At 38.6% G+C, this 22,515-nt stretch overlaps 1 long non-coding RNA gene and 1 pseudogene across 7 annotated transcripts in view; one reads left to right on the forward strand and one right to left on the reverse strand.

Moving 5' to 3' along the window:
• LOC106510680 (uncharacterized) overlaps positions 1–22,515 on the reverse strand; it is a 429,859-nt gene that overhangs the window by 336,103 nt on the left and 71,241 nt on the right. The window lies entirely within an intron of this gene.
• On the forward strand, positions 12,493–12,795 carry LOC146402764 (non-histone chromosomal protein HMG-14 pseudogene; annotated as a pseudogene).

The following is a 22,515-nucleotide window of genomic DNA, read 5'->3' on the forward strand; positions in this document are numbered from 1 at the left end:
GGGTCACTGTGCTGTACAGAAGAAATTGGCACAGCATTGTAAATCAATTACACTTTTTTTTTTTTTTTTGTCTTTTTGCTATTTCTTGGGCCGCTCCCGCGGCATATGGAGGTTCCCAGGCCAGGGGTCCAATCGGAGCTGTAGCCACCAGCCTACGCCAGAGGCACAGCAACGCAGGATCCGAGCCGCGTCTGTAACCTACACCACAGCTCAGGGCAACGCCGGATCGTTAACCCACTGAGCAAGGGCAGGGACGGAACCCTCAACTTCATGGTTCCTAGTCGGATTCGTTAACCACTGCGCCACGACGGGAACTCTCAATTACACTTTAATAAATATAAATAAATAAAAATTTTAAATGACATTTCATACTCCAGAAATGACCACTTATCTTACTTCAAAAAGGAAATAAAGCCCATCAGATAGGAAATCTCTTAACCTTCCATCACAAAACGCAAAATTTCAGAATTCTTCCTTCCAGTTCCTCCTGTCAAAGGCTAACCCTTCCTTTATGTTCCAAGTCCCACTTCCTCCAGCCTTCTTCAGAACCTCAACCTTTCACCTGCCTCCTATCACTCATGATTCTTCAAAATCTTCTTCTACTAACTCCTTCCCATTGAGACTAGGCCATCCTTTTTTTAATTTTTTTATCTTTTTAGGGCCGCAACCAAGGATATGGAGGTTCCCAGGCTAGGGGTCCAATCAGAGCTGCAGCTGCTGGCCTACACCACAGCCATGTAGGATCCAAGATGAGTCTGCAACCTACACCACAGCTCATGGCAACGCAGGATCCTTAGCCCACTGAGTGAGGCCAGGGATCGAACCTACATCCTCATGGATACTAATCAGATTCATTTCTGCTGAGCCATGATGGGAACTCCTAGGCCATCCTTTAAAAATAAATAATAAGTAATCTCCTTCAATGTTACATTCACTTTACTCCTCCAAAGCCAAATTACTTAAAGATCTGTCTACACTCACAATCTCTATTTGCTCAACTCTGACTCACTCCTTAACCACTTCAATTTGTTTGTGACTCTACTATTCCAGCAAAAACTTCTCAGCAGGTCACCAAGGACTTCCTTGTTGCTAAACACAATGAACTTCAGTGACTTGTACTCTCAGCAGCATCTGTGGTACCTAGTCACTCCTTCCCCTCAAGACTCTTTCCCTTAGTTACCATTATGATACCCCCTTTCAGTTTTCCTTCTACCTCTGATTACTCTTCTCAATATCTTTTGTCATATCCTCTTCCTCTACCTGTCCCTAAAGTTTTCTGTTCTACAAGGATCATGCTTGGAACTTTTTTTCACTCTACATCCTCTCAAGTATATGAATCTATGTGCTTCAAAGGCTCCTATTATATCTACAAGCTTCAAATTTATAGCCCTATTAACAAATGTCTTTCCTGTGTATCCAATTATTTGTTGAGTATCTCAGTTTGTAATTTCCACAACCAACTCAAACTCTCAGGTTCAAAAATGAACTCATAGTCTTCCATTCCAAACCTGCTCCTCCTCTTCAGTTCTCAGCTTTTCTAATAAGTTGTTCAAGTCAGATTCTTGGGAATTGTCTCTAATGCCATGTTGTCTTTCTCTCACAGGTGGACTGATTTTACCACTTAATAAATTCTCTAAGCTACTTGCTATCACCACTGCCATTGCCTATTTCAAGGCAAGAGTTAGTACTATTCTCTATTTTCACTGTTTCTACAATAGTCTTCAACTTTCTTTCCAAAGTGGTTTTACTAAAATTCAGATCTGATCACACTACATCCTATTCCCTATGAAATCTTTCAATAATTGGCCCTTGCCTATGCAGTTGCCTAAACCTAGGATATATGATCCTTCATAATTACAGTCTCTCATACTTCTCCAAACACATATTGTGCTCCTCACATTATATACTCCAGTCATGTTAAACTACTCACAGTTTACTAAAAATAATCAGGTTCCCTTTCAGCTTTGTGTATGTTATTCCATCTACTTCCAGCACTCTTACCCTCACCCTTAGTCTGACTAAATCCTAATCATCTTTCCATTCTCAAGTTCTTTCTTCCAGGAAACTTTCCTGAATTCCCAGTTTCAAGTTAGATATCCCCTTCTTAAAGACCCTTGCAGCTTTCTGAACTTCCCTTACCAGATTTTACTATAAAAGAATGCCTATTTATTTCTCTAAAGCTGGCCCATGAACACCAGGAAAGTAAGTATTAAGCTGTCATTAAAAGTTACTTTTAAAGATATTCACAGTGACAGAAATGTAAAGATTTAGTTCCTTTATGTGAAGAAACAAGTTCAGATTCTGTGGCTTCTTTACTAAAAATTGCTATTCCCCTACTGTATATATAAGTAAATTCAAGAAATGTAGAAAGAATTAAGATAGGCTTTACTTCATATTTTGCCTGTAATAACACCACTATATTTGAGAAAAACTAGAATTGTCATTTATTTCCTAGCAACCAAATAAATTTTACATAGCTAAGTATTGGTCCAAAATCGCTTTTTATTAACATGGTTGATCTCTTTTCATACAAGCAAGCTATGCATATTACAAAATAAACTAGAACACTGAGAAAAAAACTAGGAAAATTAACAACCAAGCTGGATCACTTATGTTCCAAATGTTGGTTTTCATTTACCAGTTATTTTTTCCACCTGAACTCTTCTGACAGAATCCTCCACCAAAGTGAGGATTCATGCTAAATTGGCATAATTCCAATACCATTCGTTGGTATGAATAATTCAGTGGAGTAAAATCCAGTCATTTGGGGTTGTTTAATGAAACAACTGGCTGAATGGTTCACTTTTTCAGGGAGCTGTGTTAATGTAACATGGATGCAATCTATTATCACATCAGGTCAAGTGCAGAAAGAATTCATTCCCTATAAGGGATGAGCAGTTTTCACCCATCAGGACAGATGATTATCATCAAAACTTTTCCCCTTACAGTCCACCACCAGGCAATTTGAGCCATGATGCTAAATTAACATTTATATTAATGTGTAATATTCAGCCCAGAATGTTATCTTGTGAAGCAGGGCTCTTTTCTGTCTTGTTCATTATTGTTTATCTGGTGCCTATACATTTTAAGCATTCAGAAAATACTTCTTAATGAAAAAAATTATCACACCTGCCTATCTATCTAGACAAAATATTTGACTAGAAAAAAATCTGACTAGTCACACGTGCTGTCTCAAAGTCTCCCAACATAAAGACTCCTAGGTGATTAGAGAATTGAAAAAGTACCATTGGCTTTAGTACCAATTTGGGTTCATGAGAGCAGTTTCCAAAGTGCACATATGAACTGGTTAAAATACAGATTGCTGGAGCCCAGCCCTAGAGTTTTTGTTCAGTAGGTCGGAGCAAAGCCTTGAGAAGATACATTTTTAACAAGTTTCTAGGTGAAGTTGATGCTGCTGGTACAGAAACCACATTTTGAGAACCATAAATTAAGAGAATCAGATTATTTGGTAAGAAGAGCTTTTTATTTTGTTAACCGATATATTTTTGCAAAAATCATGTTTACAAGCTGCAGGCTTCTTGGATATGTAACACAATCTTATCAGTTCTCTAGAATTCATATAGTCTCTATTATCCTGTATGGTATCCAACAGTAAATTTTTATAGCTCAATTAGTACCTGTCAATTCAGTGGCAGGAAGAAATTCTGCAGGCATGTCATTCTTCTTGATACTACAAGAGTATCCAAACATTCGCACTTTTAATTTGTTTTGGGGGGCATTTTTTCTTAGACTAGTTTTAACTGGCCTCCACATTATAAGACACTATCTAAATAACTTTTGTCAGTAAGAGCACTAACAAACTGTAGTTGCTCTTCATCAAACTGAGGTACAACAGGTGCACTAATAGTAAATACCTCCAAATGGTAACAAGCCATATGAACAAAAATTCGGCTCACTGGTAAAAACTACATTCAGTAATAGTGTTAAAGTTTCTAGCTTCACCTTTGAAGGCTTGCCAGAGGAAGGTACCTCTTTGTTAAGGATTTTGCAGATGCCTCATAAAGGCTAAATAATACTCATCTTTTAGCAAAAGCATAACCTCTTGCAGGTTTTAGAAGTGTGAATCCATTAATGCTTTTTTAACAAAAGAAGTGGGTAGGATCCTTATCTGCTCTAGTAGAAAGTTTAATGAGTAATTAAAGAAGAAAAGCCTAGTAGATTTGCTAGCCTACACCTTGCTCTGAAAGGTATCACTTTCTTTAGAAGTTTTATATATCTCATTAGACAAGTAAAATTGAGAATTGAACATTTAATCTGGTTATTCAACTGAACTTGCAAAATCTTTCATGTTGGAGGTGGGAGGAGAGATGGGGAGAAGGCCTAAAGGAAGGAAATCAATCTGCTTTTCTCTTCAAAATATTACCCGTAAAGGGCCACAGCTCTGTATTAGCCATGCCAGCACCTGCTCAGGAGAGTCTTCCTCTCCCACCTGGGGCAAGTGCTAAGCAAGAAATGATTTACTTCAAACACTGCCAAGGTTGAGTATCTAAAGACCGGTTCATGTTGCACAGCTTGCAAGGAAGCAGGTTTGGGGCAAGTGCAAGCATCTGAGGACAATACAGGAAGGCTTTTTGACAGCCCCTAGTTGGGGATTTTCTCAAAAAGATTCACAAGATGCCAAGTTAATCTTGAGGCTTCTTGCCTCACTTCCTTTTATGTCCCTCCCTGAGCATTCTTGTATAAACTTGTCCTCAGGATGTCTTTCCTCCTCCTATAAACTCCCACTTCTGGGCAGCCTTGGCACCTCTGCCTTACCATGGGGCCTTTGAATTACTTGCCCATTTCCACATTTCTATGCTTTAAAACCTTTCTTCAAGGCAGGAATGCAAGATATACCACATAGTCCTTTCTGAGTCAGGCAGAGAAAACCATCACTTCCAAGCCAAGTAGCCTTTCACTCAGGCTATATCCTCTTTGTCCCAGAAGAACTCCCTCCCCTCTAGAAATAAGAAAATGAAATACCTTGACAATTAATTACCTACTAAGGACTAAGTGAGGGACTCAATCTTCTGATGAACCAGTTCCCAGACCATTCTAATTCAGAGCAAAATCCTGAACTGCGTCCAGGGGGAAAGTGGCCTGCACCCCATGCTGCATGGTGCACCCCTCCAGATGCTACTGGCTCCCCAAACCTCTCAGTCTTCTTGGAATGCTACAGTAAAATACAATAGACTAGGTGGTTTCAACAACATAAATTTATTTCCCTTTTTTTTTTCCCCAAAAATGGATAGGCTGAGAATTTTCCAAACCTTTAAGTTCCGGAATTGTTTAACAATTTCTTCCTCAATTCATCTCTCCCTTCTTACATTTTACTCTAAGCAGGTAGGAAGAACTAAGCCACTCTTTGGACACCTTGCTTAGAAATCTCCTCAACTAAATATGCAATTTCATTGCTTCCAAGTTCTACGTTCCATAAAATGCTAGAATACGAACACAATTTGGCCAAGTTCTTTGCCACTGTATAACAATAAGTGTTTCCAAATAATTTGTTACTCATTTCCACCTGACACCTCATCAGAGTTGCCCTTAATGTCCTTATTTCTACCAACATTACGCTCATGACCATTTATGTATTTTCTAAGGGAAGCTTTCTCTCTAGCTCTCCTTCTTTCTGAGCTATCACCAGAACCTCCCTTACTGTCCATATTCCTCAATGCACCAAACTCTTCCAACATCTACCCCCTCTCCATTTCCAAAGCCACCTCCATATGTCTATGTATTTGTTACAGCAGCACCTCACTTCTTCCTCCAAGCACCACTTCTCCCTCCAAGCAAAGTCCCATTAACCAGATTGGGATTTCACACTTTTCTTTGTTCCTCTTTCCACAGCTCCAAAATAACAAGTTTCTCACTGACCACATGAAACAACTCTTGTCCTTCCCTTATCCAACCTAAGTACTGTTGTGCCTTTATTTTATCACTTTAGCTTGAATTTTTGCTTATGTTGGCCTCATAGACTCCCCCACTTTCTTTCTATTAATTCTTCATGTCTTTTTCAAGATCCCTTTTCTTTATTGTCTCAAATATCTATATACTTCAGTTGTCTTTCCTTGGTTTTTATATCTTTTCACTCTAGAGACTAGTGACTCTTCCCTTTGGGTGTTAGGAATAAGAAAGAGGTTATGGGAGCCTCTTCAGAACACAGATTTATTAAATATTTTTAAGAGCTTGTTATGTGCCCTAGTTGCTGAGGATATAACAGAGAACAAAACAGGCAAGATCCCTGTTCTCACTAGGAAGACAGACAATAAGTAAATAACTTTAAATATATATATGATTTCAAATAGTGGTAATTGTCAAGAAGAAAAAACAAATCAGGATAGGGAGAGTCATGGAAAAGAAAGACCTCTCCGAGACAGCTATTTGACCAGATGTTATTTAAGACCATGACTCTGGATGAGATCACCTAGGGAGGACAGCAAACAGAGGAGAGAAGGCTGAGGACTCAGCACTGGGGTATTTCACCCTTTCAATTTTAGTAAGAATATAAAGACCCAGAGAAGCAGACTAAGAAGGAAGCAGCTGGTAGGAAAATAAAAGGAAAAGGAAAATATGAGGCTCCTGGAGCCAATGACAACAACAACAACAAAAATGTTCCAAGAAAGAGGGAGTAATCAACTATGTCACATGCTGCTGAAAGGATGAGTAAGATGAAGATTAAGAATTGCTTATTGAATTTGGCAAGAAAGATATTTTTGCCAATCATAAGATCAGTTTAAATGGAATCAGAGGACAAGAGACTGACTGGAGTGTGTACCAGAAACAAAGGGATGACAGAGTGATTATAGACAACTTTTTCCAAGAGAATTTCTATTTTTAAAAAATGGAGAGAAATGGGGGGAAGGATAGTGGGAGGGGAATGTGGGATCTTGAGAGACCTTTTTCAAGTGGGACGTATTACAGCATGGGGATGGGTATGATGAGTAAAGAGAGAAAAATGATGATGTATAAGAGAAAGGGGATAATTACAGAAGCAGAGTCCTTGAATACAAGAGAGGGGACACGATCCAGTGCACAACTCTAATTAGATAGCAGCTGGAATAGTTTACCCGCTGCAATAGGAATAAAAGCAGAGCATGCACAGAGACGCAGAGTATTACTAGTGGTAGAATGGATGGTGAGACAGCAAAACAGTTCTCTCGTGATTGTTCTTATTTTCTCAGTTAATCGGATGCAAAGTCATCAGCTGAGTGTGAGGAAAGAAGAGGGGTTGTTAGAAGTTTGAGAAATAAGATAGCTATGCAGCAATGGAAGGATCACTTGAAAATACATGGTCATAGATTTAAAGTGGAATCAACCAATCAGCAGAGTTGGACATTTTCCTGTAGCTACTTTCAGAGGAACTTCAGATTAAGAACTTCTGCTCTACAGAAGTTACTCTTTCTGGGTTACTTCATCCAAATTTATAATTCAGCTAACATTTATGTCTCATGATTCCCAAATATGTATCTTCATCTCAAACCTCTTTTTCAAACTTCAAACTCATAATGTCTACTAGATTTCTCACCTTAAAATCTCCTGCACACTTCTTAAACTCAACATATCCAAAACTAAAATAGTATGTTTAAAATCACTCCTATAGTCCTTGGCTCCACTAATGACCCACCACCCATCTAATGCCTAAAGGAAGAAGCGTTAAGTCCCGCTATATTTTTTCCTTGTACACTCCACTCATTGACCTTCAGATCGCACACACGTTCCCTCTAATTTCATTGCCATTTGCCTAAATTCAGTCCTTTGTCACTTTTCACCTGAGATCCTATAATAGTCTCCTGTCTCTTTGATGCCACTCCATCCCCACTTTACCCATCTTCAACACTGCTTCCAGGCTTCTTTTTGGAAAATGCAAACCTCATTACCTCACTCCCCTGCTTAAAATATTTCAACAGTTCTCTTTAGCTCAAAAAGTAAAATTCACTTCAAAGAGTGATGCTGACTATCCTTTATCCTAATATCCTACCAATTTGCCTCATGGCCTTTTCTTCCAGCCATTCCAAATCACTTGCCATTTGCATGTTGTGTCACACTTACGTACCTTCAAGCACTTCCCTCTTTTGAAAAATCTTCTCTTCACCTGCTATTACTACTAGCTCCTGGACTTTTCTCTAGACTTCATCCTGACAATTACTGCAAAGAAACGCCTTAAGTACTCCCAAAGCACTATGAGTATACTACACTTATACCCACTTACATGCTGACCTCACTTGAGCCTACATCCCCTCCAGCTATCTCCTCATTTTTCTGCTTGTCTTTGTGACAAATCCCATCAAAAAGTCATCAGTACTCACTGTCACCCCTTCCTCTCCTCTGTTTATCTCCTGGAGTACATTTAAATTGGTGTTTTCATCTTGAGTCTTCTAGCAAAATAACTCTTGGCAAAGTCATAAATGTCTTTGACCTGGCTATGAACAATGGTCAATCCTTAGTCCTCATTTGACTGACCCATCGCACTTGCATTTGATACAATTAGTTACTACTTCGTTCTTGGAAGACTTTCTTCTCTTGGCTCCTGGGCAGCACTTTTTCTTAGTTCTCCTCCTATCTCACTGACAGCTATTACTCCATCCCTTTTGCTGCATTTCCTGATCAGCCTAATCTATAAAACCTGGAGTTCTCTTTTCTGTCTATTCACTTTCTAGGTGATATCATCATTTCCATAGCTTTATATACCTTCTATAATGATAGTGGTGCCCAAATATGCATCCTAACCCAAACCTCTACCCTGACCTCTAGAATACCCAACCCATTCAAATACCCACAGGCATTGAATGTCTAATTAGGTGAGGCAGCTCACCAAACTTCTTCAGTAATCCTTCCCATTTCAGTAAATAGCAATTTCATCCTTCCAGTTGCTCAAGCCAAAAAACTTGGAGTCATCCTTGACTCCTCTCTTTCTTCCACACCTCACACTTACACTACCAGTAAATCTTGTAAGAGCTGCCTTCAAAATATATCCACAAAAACCACTTCTACTCATCACCCTGGTTGGCCCATTCTCTCTCACCTGGGTTATATAATAACCCCCAGCTGCTATCCCAGCTTCCATCCTTGCCTCCCTTCATACAACAGCCAGAGTGATTCTTTGAAAACTAGTTGTATCATGTCTCTTCTCTGCTCAGAATCCCCAAATTATTCTCCTATCAGAGGCATTAAATGGTTTACAAGATCCTACATAAGTTACCCCCGATTATCTCTCTAAACTCATCTCCAACTCTCCCCAATACTGTTACAAGTGCATCTGGCCATGCACAGTCCTGCCTCAGGCCTTTTCCATCTGATGCTTCCTCTGCCTAGTATGTTCCTCCCCGAGGACATCCACATGCTCACTTCCTCACTTCCTTCACATGTCTGCCATCCTCTCAGAGGCTTCATCTGATTAATTTTTGATTGGACTTAACACTATCTCTTACATTGTTTAAGGCTTTATCTTCTGTCTTACTCCATGATAATTCAGGCAGTATCAGGACAAGTACCTTATTTTATTCACTACTGTCATCCCCAATATTAGAATAGTGCCAAGCACAATAGATGTTTCATACTAAATAAAATGGATTTAAATACTGGTTTACCTGTGTGTTTCACCCCAACTAGAATCTATGCTCTTTTAAAAGAAGGACCATATCATATTCAATTTTAAATCCCCTTTGCCTAGCACAATGGCTAGTAAGTGTTCAAATCTATACATGAAAAAAAGCCCATAAGCATATAAGTGAATTGCAAACATAAGGATGTCTAATAGCCCTCAGGAAAAATGATTAACAAAAGGTTGACACGATCAGCCAAGTGAAAAGAGAAAATGTATTCATAAGAGAATCTGGGCTTCCAGAAGTAGCAGGAGATGCAGGCCAACTACTAAATGGAACTTTGCATTCCCTTGGCCATGATTTCAGACAGGGATCTCCATCAGAACCACAGCTTCTAGGAAAAAAGACAAGTGCTCTGTCTACTAGAACACAAGTTGAAAGGATAGGTCTGAAGTCTCTGCCACCATCTTGCTACCACATGAAGCTTTAGACTACAGAAAACACCACAGAAGACAGATTTCATAAGAAGTAGAGGAATCGAATCCTGAAGGACTGCTCGAACTCTGAATTCATACTCCTTGAATATCTACTCCCTTGACTTTTAAATTATATGAGTCAACACATTCCTTTTTTTTTTTTTTTCTTAAACTGGCTTGAATTTGGTTTTCTGTCACTTGCTACATAAAAAAAAAAATTCTTTATTGACCCATCATCTTTTAAAATAAAATAGATTCCTGTACCCCACTGCCAGATATTCCAACTGATTATGTCTAGGCCACAGAATCTGTATTATAACAAGATCCCCAGAAGGATCCATCAGGTACTGAGTTGCAAGCAACAAATCAAAGTCCAGCAAAAACAATCCACCGAAGATATTAAACATCTTAAAAACAAACAGGTGGACTGGAAAGCCAGGCTTGGGGCTACATAGTGAGAGATGAAGTCCAAAATTGTGCTGCCAAACTCATCCAGTGAAGCAGTCACTGATGCTGCCAAAGAACACTAAATGCTATGGGCTTGCCCAACTGCTCCCAGGAACTCAATCTTGGGACAACCATCATCACCTCTAGCATTGCTGCCACTATTACCCTGTAAATTCAGTCTGGTTGCAACTACTACTCTGCCAGCCAGTCTACTGCCACTGCCAAGCCAGAAGCTTGATTTTGCTACTACTGCTAATGCTACTAGAAAGTCAGAAATATTCTTCTATAATTCCCTCTCGTTTGCATCACTAGCTTCTCTGCATTGCACTGGGACTTTCAAATCCTAGAAAAGAAAACAGGTTATGCCTTATAATAATATTCATAAATTGGAGAAGCCTCCAATCATGCCTTCCATCCAACTCTGGTCTGAGAACGGATCAACCAAAAAGAAGTCTGTTATTCTCTTGTCAGTGAGCAAGACATGAAGAGGCCCATTCTTTGCTTGGGGTCTAGAATTTAACTTACGCCACTGGCATTGTTTCCCTATTTCTCATACCAAAAGATATTATAAATATTTCTGCTCATACCAAGTATACCATTTTGATCAAACTGTTAGAACGATCCAGGTTTACAAATAATTTTACTATTTTTTGACCAAATTCCTCAGAGAATTTAGAGTCCACACAACCTACTAATTCAATGCCCACAAACTAAAGATTAGGCCTACCTGAAAGAAAATTACTTTAGACTTATGTCCCAGGAATTTGACATATGTGGCATACCGACCAAAAATTAAAGAGAATTTTCTGTAATCTTACAGCAGAATTACAAACACCCAAAATCTTTCTCTATAACTCCTACCCTCTTTAGCATGAGAATGAGAGACTTCTCTCCTCCCACATAGATATTTGTACTCAGAAATTCTGTTCAGATTATTTCAGCCAAACAATTTGTCTCATCTCTAAAGATCCATTGCTTTTCTCTGATATCTGTCCATGTTCCTTTATGTCTCTAACCATGGAACTCTGGAAAAATGAGTCTGACTTCTTTTAAACTCAAGATAAAGTGTGTCCAGTATGTTCCCTGCTTCTTTGAACACGCAACCTTTATCAGCTTTAAGCCAGAGACATAGTGAAAATTCTCAGGTGACGGGTCAGATCAAAAATGAAGAATTCTCTAGTCCTCTTGCCACAGCAAAATCTGTCTCTTGCCATGACACCTGAAGAGCTGACAAAGTCCCGGCAGAGGAGTCATCTTCCCAGACCTTTTTTCAGACCCACAGGTTGATCAGTAACCTGCGGGCACTTCCTTGATCACGGACAACACTTTGACTAAGACTTCTGACTGCACCCTATACCTAATTTGTATACTGCCACAATTCCACTGATGGAAGCTGTTGCAATCCACCTTTCCCCTTGACAGTTTATTTCAGTGGATCCCACACACAGCTAAGGCTCTGAGTCACTGTCTGTTTTTCCACTGCATAACCTCAGGGAAGGATTTTGCTACTGTTTGATGATGGGGCTTTTACCTGTACCTTGGTTGGATCCCCTTGGACCACTGTTAGAAGGTATCCCTCCTGAGCACAGAGCCTGTGCCAGGCCCTTGTCTTTTTTTTTTTTTTTTTCATCTTTGCTCTCTAGTTCCTGGGGCTTCCCCCAATAGCCAGTATGGTTCTGTTTAGGTTATATTACCTCATCTGCAATTAGATTTGTACCATTCTTTTCTGGTAGCAAAAGTAGGATATGGGTTTTTTTAATATCCCAAAACCTGAATTTCCTTGAAAATCTACTGATTTGCTCTCATCATAAGCTTTAAATCTATTCTACAATGAGCACACTTCATATCCTGCTTTAATCAAACTGCAGCATACCTAAGATTTAACAAACGAGACTTCCCAGTTATTTTCTCTTATAAGAAAACAGAGGGAAGGAGCGGCAGCAGCCAAGCAGCACAGATTCGGGGAAGGCTTCTGCGGGCCAAGGACCGCAGGCATCTGGCATGCGCCCGCCCCTGCCACCACGATGCCTAAGAGGAAGATCAGCTCCCCTGAAGGGGTGGTGAAGGAGGACCCCAAGAGGAGATCAGCAAGGTTGTCAGCTAAACCTGCTCCTGCAAAAGTGGAAACAAAGCCAAAAAAGGTGGCAGGAAAGGATAAATCTTCAGACAAAAAAGTACAAACAAAAGGGAAAGGGGGAGCAAAAGGAAAACAGACCGAAGTGACTAACCAAGAGACTAAAGATTTGCCTGCAGAAAACGGAGAAACTAAAAACGAGGAGAGCCCAGACTCTGATGAATCAAGAGAGAAAGAAGCCAAGTCTGATTAACACCACACGCCCAGTCCTGTCAGTGGTCCCTGTCTCCCTTCTTGTACATTCCAGAGGAATTTTTTTTTATCAACTATTTTGTAAATGCAAGTTTTTTAGTAGCTCTAGAAACATTTTTAAGAAGGAGGGAATCTCACCTTATCCCATCTTTTAAGTGTAAACACTTTTTTTTAAGAGGTGAGATTGTTTGCTGGTTGTTTATTTTTTGGTACAGCCAGAAAATAGTGGGATATTGAATATGGGAGACTTTCATTGTCTTGGATGTCAGCTTAACATTCCATAGATGGGGTAGCTTTTATATCCTATAATCCAAAGCGTACTAAATGGCAATTTGGAGTCAGTTGTGCATTTAACATCTTGAACACTTTAAATTACTTCTCTTCCCATGTTGTTTTTGGTAGAACTATTTCCTAAAGCAAACCACTCCTTGATCTTGGCTCTCCTTGTCAGAATTTTGTGCACTCCGTAACATCTTTGGTCATGGTAGTCCAGTTTTCCTAGTAATTTTCTTAATGTGATGTGAAAGATTTAAAATTTGAGTATGTAGTGTATATGATATTAAATTGTGAATTAGTGGGACTTATAACAGCATATCAGCATTTGAAGATAATGGTATTTGATATCATGTTAAGGAAAATTTGCCTCCAAATTTTAAGCTGTAAAGTTCTTCCAACAACTGGAATAACTGTTGAAAAAAGAATCACAACTATATGATTTTTTTTTTAGATTTTTGGTAAATATTTTAAGAATTGTGTACAAATTGAAATGTCTATGTACTGATCCTCAAAACAACCAATAAAATCTCAGTTATGAAAGAAAAAAAAAAGAAAACAGAGATTCAGAGAAGTAAGTTATTTTTAAAAGATAAACAGCTATTGAAAAACAGATCTGAGGGAATTCTCTTGTGGCACAGCAGGTTAAGGATCTTGGTTTGTCATGCAGTGGTTTAGGTCACTGTTATGGTGTAGGTTTGAGCACATGCTGTAGGTGCAGCCAAAAAAAAAAAAACGTCTGGAACTAGAAGTCAAGTTCAGGGTTCTTTCTTCTCTATTACTTTGCCTTTTCTCAAAACTTTGGTTTTCTTTTTGTCTATATATAGCTTTTTTTTTTTGCTTTTTAGGGCTGCACCTGAGGCATATGGAGGTTCCCAGGCTAGGGATCCAATCAGAGCTACAGCTGCCAGCCTACACCACAGCTCACAGCAATGCTGGATCCTTAACCCACTGAGCAAGGCCAGGGATTGAACCTGCAACCTCTTGGTTCTAGTCAGATTCATTTCCGCTGCGCCATGATGGGAACTCCCATATGTAGCCTTTCTGCTAAAGACAATCTTTGCATGTAGTTACTTACTAAGTGATTCAGTGGGGGAAAGGAAGAAGGAAAATATACAACAATGCTTTGTACAATGGGGTGATAGGTTGAACAAGGCCCTCCAAAGATATCAATATCCTAATGCACAGAACCTGTGAATATGTTACACTACATTTCAAAAGAGACTTTATAGGTGTGTTTAAATTAAGGATCTTAAGATGGGGTGATTATTTGGGATTATCTGGGTGGACCCAATGTAACTACAAGAATCCTATTAGCAAATGATGGAGGCAAAAGAGTCAGAATCAGAGAAGGAAATGTGATGACAGAAACAGAGTTGGAGTGATGTGATGTGAATGTTCAGTCCATCATTGCTGGCTTTGCAGATGGAAAGGAAACATGAGCCAAAAATGTATAAGAAAAGGCAAAGAAACAGATTGTCCCCTAGAGCCTCCAGAGAGAATACAATCCTGAAGAAGAATGCAATCCTGGTGACACCTCTGTTTTAGTCCAGTGAAGCCCACTTTTGACTTCTGACCTCCAGAACTGTAAGATAATAAATGTGTGTTATTTTAAACCACTAAATTTGTTGTAATTCATTATAGCAACAATGTGAAACTAACACAAATTTTGGTACCAAAACTATGGTGGTAATATAATAAAAAATTTATAACCTAAAAATGTGGAAGTGCTTTGGAATTGGGTAATGGCTAGAAAGAGTTAGAGTCCCCTGAACAGACTGTCAGTAGAATGGGGTGAATGTACTTTATAGATTAGATGAATGTGAATCTTTAAGACACCTTGTAGGACTGTAGTAGGCAGAATTATGGCCCCCAAAGATGTTCATATTATATTCCCCTGAACCTATAAATACGGCAAAATGAACTTTGCAGACGTGATTAAGTTAAGGATCTTGAAATAAGGAGATCACTCTGGACTATCTGGGTGGGCCCAATGTAATAAGGGTCCTTATATGTAAAAGAGGGAGGCAGGAGTATCTGTCAGAGAAGGAGATATGACAAAAGGAATAATGTCAGTCTTTCACTGCTAACTTTGAAGATGGAGGGTGGACATGAGCAGTCTTTATAAACTGGAAAAGGAAAGGAAATGGATGGTCCCCTAGAGCTTCCAGAAGAACACAATTCTGACAACTCCTTTATTTTAGCCCAGTGAAACCCATTTCAGGGTTCTGACTTTCAGAATTGTAAGATAATAAACTATGTTTTAAGCCACTATGTTTGTGATAAATTGTTCCAGCAACAATAGAAAACTAATAGAAATGCTTTTAAGAGTTCCCATCGTGGTTCAGTGGTTAACGAATCTGACTAGAAACCATGAGGCTGAGGGTTTGATCCCTGGCCTCACTCAGTGGGTTAAGGATCCGGCATTGCCTTGAGCTGTGGTGTAGGTTGCAGACGCGGCTCAGATCTGGCATTGCTGTGGCTGTGGCATAGGATGACAGCTACAGCTCCGATTAGACCCCTAGCCTGGGAACCTCCATGTGCCATGGGTGCAGCCCTAAAGAGACCAAAAAAAAAAAAAAATGGTTTTAGAAATAAACATAATATGATAATAATAAAATTTTTGAGAATTTTTATATTTGGTAGGTATTGTGCTAAGTTCACAATATCCATTATCCGATTGCATCTTTGGAACGATTTTTTTATTATTCCTATGTGACAGTCAAGAAAAGTGAAAGTTAAGAATTTTCTCACTTGCCCAAAGTCACTTGTCCAGTAAATATTAGAACCAAGACTCTGATTGTCTGTCGGAGTTCTAAGTACACACTCTGACACTTAGAAGGAAAAGAGAATCTAAAAGTTCAATAGTTGAGTGTGGTACTGGTATCAAGACAGACAGACAGACCAATGGAACAGAATAGAGAATCCGGAAATAAACCCTGACACCTATGGTCAATTAATCTTTGACAAGGGAGGAAAGAACATAAAATGGGAAAAAGAAAGTCTATTCAATAACCTGACCCCCTTGCTGTACAGTGGGAAAATTTTTAAAAAATTAAAAAAAGAAAAAAAGAAAGTCTATTCAACAAGCATTGCTGGGAAACCTGGACAGCTGCATGCAAAGCAATGAAACTAGAACACACCCTCACACCATGCACAAAAATAAACTCCAAATGGATGAAAGACTTAAATATACGACAGGACACCATCAAACTCCTAGAAGAAAACATAGGCAAAACACTCTCTGACATCAACATCATGAATATTTTCTCAGGTCAGTCTCCCAAAGCAATAGAAATTAGAGCAAAAATAAACTCATGGGACCTCATCAAACTGAAAAGCTTTTGCACAGCAAAGGAAACCAAAAAGAAAACAAAAAGACAACTTACAGAATGGGAGAAAATAGTTTCAAATGATGCAACGGACAAGGGCTTAATCTCTAGAATATATAAGCAACTTATACAACCCAACAGCAAAAAAACCAACCAATCAATGGAAAAATGGGCAAAAGACCTGAATAGACTGTTCTCCAAAGAAGATATACAGATGGCCAACAAACACATGAAAAAATGCTCAACATCGCTGACTATAAGAGAAATGCAAATCAAAACTACCATGAGATACCACCTCACACCAGTCAGAATGGCCATCATTAATAAATCCACAAATAACAAGTGCTGGAGGGGCTGTGGAGAAAAGGGAACCCTCCTGCACTGTTGGTGGGCATGTCAACTGGTGCAGCCACTATGGAGAACAGTCTGGAGATACCTTAGAAATCTATACATAGAACTTCCATATGACCCTGCAATCCCACTCTTGGGCATCTATCCGGACAAAACTCTACTTAAAAGAGACACATGCACCCGCATGTTCATTGCAGCACTATTCACAATAGCCAGGACATGGAAACAACCCAAATGTCCATCGACAGATGATTGGATTCGGAAGAAGTGGTATATATACACAATGGAATACTACTCAGCCGTAAAAAGGAATGACATAATGCCATTTGCAGCAACATGGATGGAACTAGAGAATCTCATACTGAGTGAAATGAGCCAGAAAGACAAAGACAAATACCATATGATATCACTTATAACTGGAATCTAATATCCAGCACAAATGAACATCTCCTCAGAAAAGAAAATCATGGACTTGGAGAAAAGACTTGTGGCTGCCTGATGGGAGGGGGAGGGAGTGGGAGGGATCGGGAGCTTGGGCTTATCAGACACAACTTAGAATAGATTTACAAGGAGATCCTGCTGAATAGCATTGAGAACTTTGTCTAGATACTCATGTTGCAACAGAAGAAAGGGTGGGGGGAAAACTGTAATTGTAATGTATACATGTAAGGATAACCTGACCCCCTTGCCCTACAGTGGGAAAATAAAAAGTTATTAAAAAAAAAAAGTTCAATAGTTGATTTTTAGGACATGATGAAGTAACTGAGACCAGACTTACCCTACCACAACCTAAGCAAAATACTTTAAATGAAGTTTATTTCAGTTATTAGACATCAGGCAATGTAAGACTGTGGTCTGCAGGAAAAGGGAAACAAATTGGGACAGCCCTAAAATCATCCTGGATTTCTGCCTGGAGAAATTTTTTTTTCCTAATCTGGGTTTTATTTTATTAAAGTATAGTTGATTTACAATGTTGTGCCAATTTCTGCTGCAAAGTGACCCAGTCGTGTGTGTGTGTGTGCGTGTGTGTGTGTGTGTGTGTGTGTGTGTGTGTTCCTTTAATTATAGCACCTTCTATCATTGTCTATCTCAAGAGACTGGATATAGTTCCCTGTGATATACAGTGGGACTTCATTGCTTATCCATTCTAAATGTAATAGTTTGCATCTACTAACTCCAAACTCTCAGTTCATTCCACTCCATCCCCTATGCTTCCTGGCAATCACAAATCTATTCTCTAGGTCTGTGAGTCTGTTTCTGTTTTGTTGATAGGTTCATTTGTGCTGTATTATACATTCCACATATAAGTGATAGCATATGGTATCTGTCTTTCTCCTTCAGTTGTTTTTGTTTTTTTTTTGTTTTTTTTTTTTTTTTTTTTGTCTTTTTGCCATTTCTTGGGCTGCTCCCACGGCATATGGAGATTCCCAGGCTATGGGTTGAATCAGAGCTGTAGCCGCTGGCCTACACCACAGCCACAGCAACGCAGGATCTGAGCCCTGTCTGCAATCTACATCACAGCTCACGGCAACGCCAGATCCTTAACCCACTGAGCAAGGCCAGGGATTGAACCCACAACCCCATGGTTCCTAGTCGAATTTGTTAACCACTGAGCCACGATGGGAACTCCTGTCTTTCTTTTTCTGACTTACTTCCCTTAATATGAGAATCTCTAGTTGCATGCATGTTGCTGCAATGGCATTATTTCTATCTTTTTTTTTTATGTCTGAGTAGTATTACATTGTATATATGTACCATATCTTCTTAATCCATTTGAGATAATTTTTTGACTGTGTTGTGGAGAGTGGTGGCCCAAGCACAACCTAACAGTCTTTCTGAATTGAGACAAAAATTGAAATTCAACGAAACTGAGGGACAGAGCACTAGACATGAGTATGTATAGGGTCTGTTTACAGAAAGACCTCCAGAAATATGCATGTGGGGGGCCTTAAGTCTGTTTCAGAATACCAAGTCATATATGCCTAAAGTTAAATTCCATGAAGCAAGGCAAGGAGTGACCAAAGAAAAATAAGGTGACAAGGAAAGATCTTAGAACTCAAAAATGGCTGAGGTAAGCTTATGTTCTACCATCAGAGTGGAGGTCCTGGTTAAACACCTGAGCACTCAGTAGAAATGCCGGAGCTAAACAAGGTTTAGAATAAAGCCAATTTTTAATTCACTCTAACAAAATATATAAAGAATTCTCAAAACGGATCCAGGTGATATGCAAGTAATTTAAATGGCTGCCTGAACAAAGCCCAACAGGATTTAAAGAATTCAACAAAATACAGCACATCACAATGTAAAAATTACAATGTCCACCCAAGAAGCAAGAAAAAAAAAATTACTAGACCACCCAAGAAACAAGAAAACATGACCTATAACCAGAAAAAAAAAGGATCAATTAAAATAGAAATTAAAAAAATGACAGAAATGATAGAATTAGCAGACAAGGAATTTTAAGTAGCTGTTATAAATATGCCAAAGCACTTAAAAGAAAGCAGGAATCTAATGAGGAGAAAAAAATGAATAAATCAAAAACAAGTTAAAACTTCTGAAGAAGGAAAATACATATTCTGAAGTGAAAAACTCACTGGGTAGAATTAAGAGCAGAATAGGCACCACAGAAGAAAAGATCAATGAACTTGAAGGTATGGCAATAGAAACTACCTAAACTGAAGTGAAAAAAGAAAGGCTGAAAAAAGTTGAACAGCGTTTCACTGACCTTTGTGGAAATATAGAATGGTCTTACATTGTAGAGGCCCAGAAGGATAAAGTTTTGAGGATATGGAAAAAAATATTTGAAGAAATTATGGCCAAAATTTTATGAAAATCTAAGCTTATAGACTCAAAAGGCTTAATGAAAACCAAACAAAATTAGCATTAAGAAAACAATTCCAAGTCACATTTAATCAAATAGCTAAAAATAAGTGATTAAAAGGAAATCTTAAAAGATATCAGAGGAGAAATGACACATTATCTATAGAAGAATGGAAACAGGAGTATTGACAGAAACTATGTAAAGCAGATGATAATAAAATGAAATGCCACCTTTAAACTTTAAACTGATGAAAGAAAAAAAGCTATCAACCATGTTTTCTATTTCCAGCAAAAATGGCCATCAAAAATGAAGGTGAAATAAAGAGTTCTTTAGGATAAACCATATTCAGAAGACCTGTACTACAAGAAACATTAAAGCCAAAGGAAAATAATATTTGGTGAAAAATTAGACCCACACAAAGGAATGAAAAATGTCAAAAATGGCAAAAAGACATTTTCTCTTTTATTATTTTAAGGATAATTGAACAAAAATCAGGTATTTGGGATATACAATGTATGCAAAAGTAAAATGTATAACAACAATAGTGCAAAGGACAATAGGAAAGAAATAGAATTATACTATTGTAAGGATACTACATTAATGCATTATGTGTGAGGTAATACAATATAACTTGAAGGTAGATTTTCATCACTCAAAGATACATATAGGAAACACTAAAGCAACCACTAAAAAATAAAACACAGAATACAGCAAAATGGATACATAGCAGAATTTTTAAATATGTAATTAATTAAAAAGAAAGCAGGACAAAAGGAGCAAAGAACATCAAACAAATAGAAAACAAATGGTAACATGGAATAACACACAGCCTCAGAGACATCTGGGACACTATCAAGCATGTCAACATATGCATAACATGACTTTCAGAAGGAAAGGAAAGAGGGACAGGAGCAGAAAAAATATCTGAAGAAATAATGGCTTAGAACTCCCAAATTGGATAAAAGATTTTCTTTCTTTTTTTTTTTTTTTTTTTTTGGTCTTTTTAGGGCCTCACCTGTGGCATATGGAGATTTCCAAGCTAGGCATCGACTTGGAGCTGTAGCTGCCAGCCTACACCACAGCCACAGCAACGCCAGATCTGAGCCCTGTCTGCAACCTACACTACAGCTCAAGGCAATGCCTGATCCTTAACCCACTGAGGGAGGCCAGGGATTGAACCCACATCTTCACGGATACTAGTCAAATTCATTTCCACTGAGCTATGATGGGAACTCTGGATAAAAGACATAAATTTTCACATCCAAGAGGCTAAACTCCAAGTTTAATGAGCCCCGTATTGGGTATGATCTACACCAAGACACACTATAATCAAACTGCAAATCTTGGCAGCTGCAAGAGATAAGTAACTTATCACATATAAGTGATCCTTAAAAAGATTAGCAGCTAATTTCCCATTAGAAAGCATGAAAGCCAGAAGACACTGGGAGACTTATTTAAAATGCTAGGGGGTCGGACTTCCCGTTGTGGCTCAGTGGTTAACGAATCTGACTAGGAACCATGAAGTTGTGGGTTCGGTCCCTGGCCTTGCTCAGTGGGTTAAGGACCCGGCGTTGTCCTGAGCTGTGGTGTAGGTTGCAGACGCTGCTCGGACCCCAAATTGCTGTGGCTCTGGGATTCGACCCCTAGCCTGGGAACATGCATATGCCGAGGGAGCAGCTCAAGAAAAGGCAAAAAGACAAAAAAATTAAATTAAATTTTAAAATAAATAAATAAATAAATAAAGTGCTAGGGGACGGAGGGTGGGAGAATAGTGGTCAACAAAGACCTCTATATTCAGCAAAACTATCTTTCAAAATGAAGGAGAAATCAATATATTTCCAGATAAATAAAAACTGAAGGAGTTAATTGTCAGTAGATTTGCCCTATAAGAAATGCTAAAGGGACTTCTTCAGACTAAAATGAAAATGAAAGTACGTTAAGACTCAAAGCCATATGAAGAAATAAAGAACTCTGGAATTCCCGTCGTGGCTCAGTGGTTAACGAATCCGACTAGGAACCATGAGGCTGCGGGTTCAATCCCTGGCCTTGCTCAGTGGGTTAAGGATCTGGCATTGCCGTGAGCTGTGGTGTAGGTTGCAGACATGGCTTGGATCCCGCATTGCTCTGGCCCTGGCGTAGGCCAGCGGCTACAGCTCCGATTAGACCCCTAGCCTGGGAACCTCCATATGCCACAGGAGCGGCCCTAGAAAAGGCAAAAAGACAAAAAAAAAGAAAAAAAGAAATAAAGAACTCCAGTAAAGGTAACTACGTAAGTAAATGCAAATGGCATTTTATTTTTGGTTTGTAATTCCTCTCTGTTTCCTATATATTAAAAGCCAAAAGCATAAAAAACATTATAATTCTATGTTAATGTGTATACAATGTATAAAAATACAATTAGTGACAACAGCAAAGGAAATAGAGCTATATAGAGGCAGAGTTTTTGTATGATATTGAAACTAAATTGATATCAATTCAAACTAAATTATTACAAATGTAGGATTGTTAATTATAATTCCCATAGTAATCACTACGAAAATAACTAAAAGTCTATAAGATGAGGAAATGAGGAGAGAATCAAAATAAAACACTAGGAACAAAAATCAAATACAACTGAAAGCAGTATTAGAGGAACTGAGGAACAAAAAAGATATGATGTATAGAAAACAAATAGAATAATGGCAGAAATCATTCTTCCTTATCAGTAATCGCTTTAAATATAAGTGACTTAAACTGCTAGTTAAAAGATAGAAACTGCCAGGCTGGAAAAAAAAAAAAATGACTCAACTATAATGCTGTCTACAAAAGACACTTTTGATCCAAAGATGGCTTTGGTCCTGAAGTAGAAGCAAATATCGGAGTTCCCGTTGTGCTGCAGTGGAAACAAATCCGACTAGTGTCCATGAGGATGTGGGTTCAATCCCTGGCCTTGCTCAGTGGGTTA

This window comes from Sus scrofa, chromosome 6 (assembly GCF_054392235.1).
Source record: "Sus scrofa isolate SSC_HxYL_T2T_F1_AM1 chromosome 6, Sscrofa_HxYL_maternal_Yorkshire_Landrace_v2.0, whole genome shotgun sequence".
In the NCBI taxonomy this organism is placed as follows: Eukaryota; Metazoa; Chordata; class Mammalia; order Artiodactyla; family Suidae; genus Sus; species Sus scrofa.